Raw genomic sequence first — 6,000 nt, forward strand, 5'->3', positions numbered from 1 at the left:
AATGCCCATGTAAATACTAGAAATATAACAAAATAAGGCAAACTCTTTCCTCCCAAGTGTTGCCTACCACACCAAAACACAATTCTGCTTTTTAAACAGCAAGTAAAATTAAATCGACCTTATCTTCCTCAATAGAAGTCCATTCGAAGTTTTATTTTTCACAAAAATGACATTTACTTGACTTAATATTACCCTTCCAATAAGAATAACACGGAGGGGGTTAGAGGGCAGTAGTTGGACCCCTCTTCAGCAAATAAAGGATACCAGATAGCGCTTAGCCCAGGAAAGGAGGAACTCAGCTTGCTGACATGGCTGAGGAATGCCAATACATTAAAAAACCCCTATCATCTGTTTGAGACATGTACATCTTCCCAGGTCCTCAAACTTCAATCAGAAAGTGTGTTCAACAGTCATTTCATCTACACTGGGGAAATCCACCGAGGAAAACCAGAGAAAAAGCAATTTTTTTCCCAGACATTCATATTAGCAAAATCAATCCAGAGCTCACAAGCACAAACTAAATAAGTTAACTTGCCGGTATCTTGAATAGAGACATTTGATCAAAGCATGATCAAAAGTATTTTCCATCTTTCCGGCAGCTTGCAATACAGTTGGTTTTGGTGATTTTTTTTTTTTTGGTCTTTTATTGTTCTCAACATGACTGGTTTCTCATCGCAGGATTTCAAACAAAATGAGAAATCACACCTTGAGCGAAAGGGCGCTTACCTTGCGGATAAACACACCGGCCTTGCAGTCTCTAAAATGCGGACACGTGCTTTTCCCGCAGTAGGGGCCTCCCGGCACGCGCCCCGCGGCCACCTGTTGAAAGCGAGCGCTCCTCGTGCAGCCCCGGCTCCGAGCGCCAGCCCTGGGGCCCGTCGCAGCTCGGGTGGTCCCTTCCCAGCCCAGCGCTCGCCGCCTGCTCTCTGCCCTGCAAGTTTCAAGAGGCAGTTATTTCCCGCAGCTGCCTCCGGGCGGGGGAGTGAGTATCCGAAAAGCCAGCGGCTGGAGAAACTGAAAAGATCACCAGCGACTTAACGATAAGCCCCTTTTTTCTTTTAAAGACCGAGAGGACGGTAGAGGGGAGTAGTGCCTAAGCCCACGTGACCACAGAGGAGCCCGGCGGTCTCAGGAGCACCCGGCGCCGCGCGTGACCCCGAAGTGGGAGCACCCTTGAGCCGCCTCCTGGTCCACCCACAAGGACAGTGGCGCACAGATGGCGCTCCCCGCAGCCCCAGTCTCATATTAAGGGTTTTGGAGTAGCCCGAGAACATGCATTTCCAACCAGGTCCTGGGAGATGCTGACATTGATACAGCCAGTCTGGGGACCATACTTCGATGATCACGTCCCCAGCTCCTGACTCCCCTGACTTACATGGGTGCCATTCAGTACAGAAGTCCGATTCTAAGGATCCAGTGGTGAAACCAGAGAGGCTTTGGGTTTGTCAGATCCCCAGCAGCAAACGTAACCTCGGGTCCTAGAGTGGCAAAGCCGTGAACTAGAGGTGGAAGGCTTGGGTTCTCAGCTCTTCAAGAGCTCTCTGGAAAGGCCTTTGGCGTTATATCAAAGATCCCAGGTACTTCCTCGAACTCACTTGGTGGAAGTGGCACCGCGAAGACCTGTGCTTCCGGCTGCGGTGCCCTTCTCCCCTGGAGGCGCCTGCCCACTCCCTCCTCAGATGAGGGACCCTCGCGCCCCCTGGTGGCAGCCCCAGTTCCCCGAGCTTAATGGGGTGTTCCCCTCACACACCCCAGGACCCCCAGGTTGTGAGACTAGGACCACAGGCTCAACTGGCTTTAGGGCAGCTGACGATGATGAAAAGGAAAAGGAAAGTATCATGTGACCCACGGGCCATTGTGAGACTCGTGTCACATCTGTGCCTAATTAATCATCAAACCATCTACTCAGGTGGCATAAGGGACGTGGTTTTTGAGGGTTGTGATCCAGATCTTTAATAGAGGAAAACCAAGGGGGCATTTGGAGGGAACATTTTACAGGGCCAGCCTCAGTTGTTCGGTGTTTAGCCAAAATAGAGAGAGGGTTCTGGGTTGATAAGGATGAGGTCCACAGGTAGTGAAGACAGGCTCCAAAGATGGAGAAGCACCTGCTTCTTCAGCTAAACAGTGGCTGTGAAAAGTCTCCACTGCCCCACTCCAAGTCCAATTTTCATTAAAGCTGTGAGTTCTGGTTTCTCTCCGGTTGAAAGGCAGTCTTTCCTTGAGGCAGAGAAGTTAGTTTGGACAGGAAGAGTGTGTCACTGGCAAGCAACTGCAGCAGACAACATGCCAATCTCAGCCTCTCTGTCCCGTCTTGGGGTCTCTCAAGGTACCCAGTCCCCATATACTCCCTTCTCCTTGCCACCTTATGGAGAAAATGTTAAATGATGGGTTAAAAAATCAACTTCGTTTGGTGGTGTATACTTGTTAACAAGATATCTCTGGAAATGGAAACCATCGTGAAGGAATTTCAACCATGAGCCAACAGGCAAAGATGGGTGAGGGTGAAGAAAACACATCTATCAGTATCAACATCATACCTAACTATGTGCTAAGCACCTGCACAGCATCTCATTTAATCCTCATACCAGCTCAGTGAGATAATATTGACTCCACTTTTCAAATGAGGAAATTGAGGCTCACAGAGCTTCTATCAGCTACCTGAAGCCACATAGTGAGAAAGGAACCCAGTAACAACAGTGGCTTCATAGAGAGCTACCACTTATTGGACATTTTATGCCCCACTCTCAAAAATTCTTATTTTATATGCAAGCCTGTGAGGCAAATTCTATAATCCCCATTTTATACTTGAGAAAATGAATGATCAGGAAGGTTAAACAACCTACCTATGGTCACATGACCTATCAGTGGCTAAGAAGGACTTGAATCCAGGAGAGAGACCAAGGGCCCATTTACCTCATGCCTGCAATCAGAAGTGAAGGTGGCTTGACTCTGCTCTATGCAGAACACTGCAGACAAACTCCTGCCACCTGTGAGGCAAGCTTCTACTCTGTGTTCACTGTGATGCTTCCTTTAGAAGGCATTCTACACACAGGAACAGCATGTTCTCTTTCTAGAGCAACTCAGACACCCACAGAAGCTGTTTATTATACAAGGAAAGCTCACTGCAGGAAATAATAAGCAGAAAATGAATGGGAGTGAGTAAATTTTCTTCTGACTCACCCTTCTATCAAGAAAGACAATGGTACCCAGGGATGGAACCTTTGCCTGGTTTAATGCAGAGTGAAGAGGATGATTATTCCAATTCTACCTGAATTGTGACCACAGCAAAGAAGGGATTATTCTCAAGGTAGTTCATATTAATGGGTAGACCAAAAAGCACCCTGAAGCCTGGTATTGAAGACAATGCCTCTACTCAGCAGGGTCCCAGCCTCATTTCCACCTCACCCCTGACCTGCCTAAGGAGGCACCCACATACTACATTGAAATGACTGCCTGCTTACAAAATATCCTACAATGGGGACTGAAATCTTCACCATTAAGTCATAGTTTGGGGATAAGGCATTGAATTCTTAAAATTCAGTCATGTTATATATAATGGGTAATACTAATTTACTAGCATTTATGATTAGTAAGATGAGCTAAATGTTACCTGGGAAAGCAAAGGAAGTCAATATGGGACAGGTATGTTTTGCAGTGAAGAGGAAGGAAAGCCCCTCCATGAAGGTTCATATTCCTCATCTTCCCATCCCGCCCCTTCTCTGTCTAGTGAAGTCTTATACATTCCAAAGCCAAGAGCCTGAATAAAGTGAAGAGCACATTGGCCCAGTGGAACGTGCACACTGCCTCCCCAAAGCCCTCATCTTACCTGTCAACACAACCTGCGCTGCGATTGGACAGTGCATGTCTTATATCTCCAGCATTTTCCGTGGTCCATAACGCCCACCTAGCATAATCCAGGCATTCAACAAATATTTGCTGAAGGCTTCGACTTGGAAAGATCAGGGGGAAAGAGTGGGGCAAAATTTTCTGTAGGAAAGAAACTACCAAGAGGCAAAATAAAACTCTGTCAAAAGCAGGAATGCAAAAGCTAAGATGAAAAGTGGAGGGGAAGAAGGAATCCTACAGATGTCTAGAAGGGTGTCATGCCTAAAGGTGCCTTTGGATTATTGCTTTATTCTCTGAGCTTGAGGCCAAGCAGGAGGATATGGGTTCTGGAATACTCTTATCTGTTCCAGAGTATCATAGGAACGGGTTTATTCATATTATGTGGGCATAAATTGGTCTGTTTTAAGAGAATCTAAGAGATAAAACCCTACCCTTATGGACTTAATAAAGGAAAGGAGATTCACTGAACCTGCAATAATACTTTTGGTGGTGATGAATAAGAAAGATGAGATTACTAATTCATAATGCAGAGGTCACCTCAACTGAACATGAACCAAAGTTCGCAAAATGTGATTTGACATTTGAAACTTGAATTTGGATGGAGCTCTTAAGGATCACATTTTTTGTAGAAATAAAAACAAACCTAATATTTATCGAGCATCTTTCTAGCCTGGACACCACAATAGTCAGGCTTGCATAGGTTGATTCACTTTTATTTCATTTAATCCTCAAAAATTCCCCAGGACTGTCTATTTTACAGATGGGAAAACTGAGGCTTAGAGAGCAAACATTTCTTTTATAAGGTCACCCACATGCATGCGGCAGAGTGAAAGTTCCAACCCAACTTTACCTACATACCTGCACATCCCGTGTTTTCCCCACTGTCACTGAGACACTTTTCTTATTTGTTGCATAAATGGAGGCATGTCTGTTCTGTAGAACCCAGATATTGTTGAATGCAATTTCTTTTCTAGGAATGACCATCTATGAGCATATTTATGTAACTTATTCTTTATTGATCTGTGTTGGACTGAAGTCCTCAGAGGGTAACAAAGGACATAAGCAGAAAGATAGACCTAACCTGATACCTGAGCACCAGAACCATGAGACAAGGTTACTGACCTGCAGTTTAAATGAACCACCTGAGCAACCAGCACCTGCAGCCAACTCTTTCTAAATCAACCTCATTTGTCTCAGTCTTGATATTTGATAATTATAAACAAACAGGTAAAAAATAACTTTTTATCCTGTCCACTGCCCCTTGAAGGTACTTAAATTCCACATAAATCTTTTGCATATATTGAGTTTCTAATTTTCTATGCATTTGCAATCAAACATGAAGAATACACATTTTTGGCTTTACTTCCAACTCTGAACAATTCTCTCCAGCTAGAAGAGAAACTAGCTCCTAGTTAATATGAACACCCAGTTGAGAAAAAAAAGTTATAGGACTGTTAGAAATTGTGGCAAATTGCAATATGCAATTTCACAAATTACTCAAATGCAATTCTGAAAATGCAGCTTCCTTACCTTTTCTGGCTCAGAATAAGATTAACAAGAGGCCAGCCAGTGTAATATTCCCTGAAATGAGATCAAAAAAGAAATAAGGTGTAGACAGACATGGCTTGAGACCATAGATAAGACTGGTTCCACTGAGTTTAATTTCAAAAAATATTTCAAAATTGTTGACTAAAGTTTTTTCTACATCTTCCTGTAAATGTATCTAACATTTTCAATTTCTTTATTCATATCATGGAAGTTACTAGAAATGCCTCATATTATACTTTAAACCAACAGCAACTAACTCCCCAGTGATGCACAATGCACAAACAGCTTTTATAAAAATACAGACCTGATTTTTTGTGCACAGAAAATGCTTTCTTCACATATGTCACTGCTTGATCTGATGAACCTAACCAGAGAAAGGAATTTTCTTCTTCTCCTTATTCAGTCCTCTCCTTTGCTGGGAATTATAACCAGAAAATTAACTTCTCTAAGCAGCTCACGCAGCTACTTAAGGATCACCGATGCTGTTCTGTGGGCCAGGATCTCTGCATTCTCTTCCTCACATTGTTTCTCTTCCTTTTACATACCCACATAGGATTTTCCCACTGTCCAGGCAGTTTAGCTAACTTCTTAGTGGTTCTGCTCAGA

General features: G+C 43.9%; 1 protein-coding gene across 3 annotated transcripts in view; it reads right to left on the reverse strand.

Moving 5' to 3' along the window:
* Nucleotides 1-1,621, reverse strand: part of ESR2 (estrogen receptor 2) — a 72,250-nt gene extending 70,629 nt beyond the window's left edge. For all 3 annotated transcript variants that reach the window (XM_078333158.1, XM_035258621.3, XM_035258620.3), the window contains exons 1-2: nt 1,376-1,621; nt 727-931 (exon numbers count right to left, since the gene is read on the reverse strand). The gene's annotated coding sequence lies outside the window, so the exon portion shown is untranslated. The remainder of the gene's footprint in view (nt 1-726; nt 932-1,375) is intronic.
* Nucleotides 1,622-6,000: the final 4,379 nt, after the last annotated feature.

This window comes from Callithrix jacchus, chromosome 8 (assembly GCF_049354715.1).
Source record: "Callithrix jacchus isolate 240 chromosome 8, calJac240_pri, whole genome shotgun sequence".
Taxonomy (NCBI): domain Eukaryota; kingdom Metazoa; phylum Chordata; class Mammalia; order Primates; family Cebidae; genus Callithrix; species Callithrix jacchus.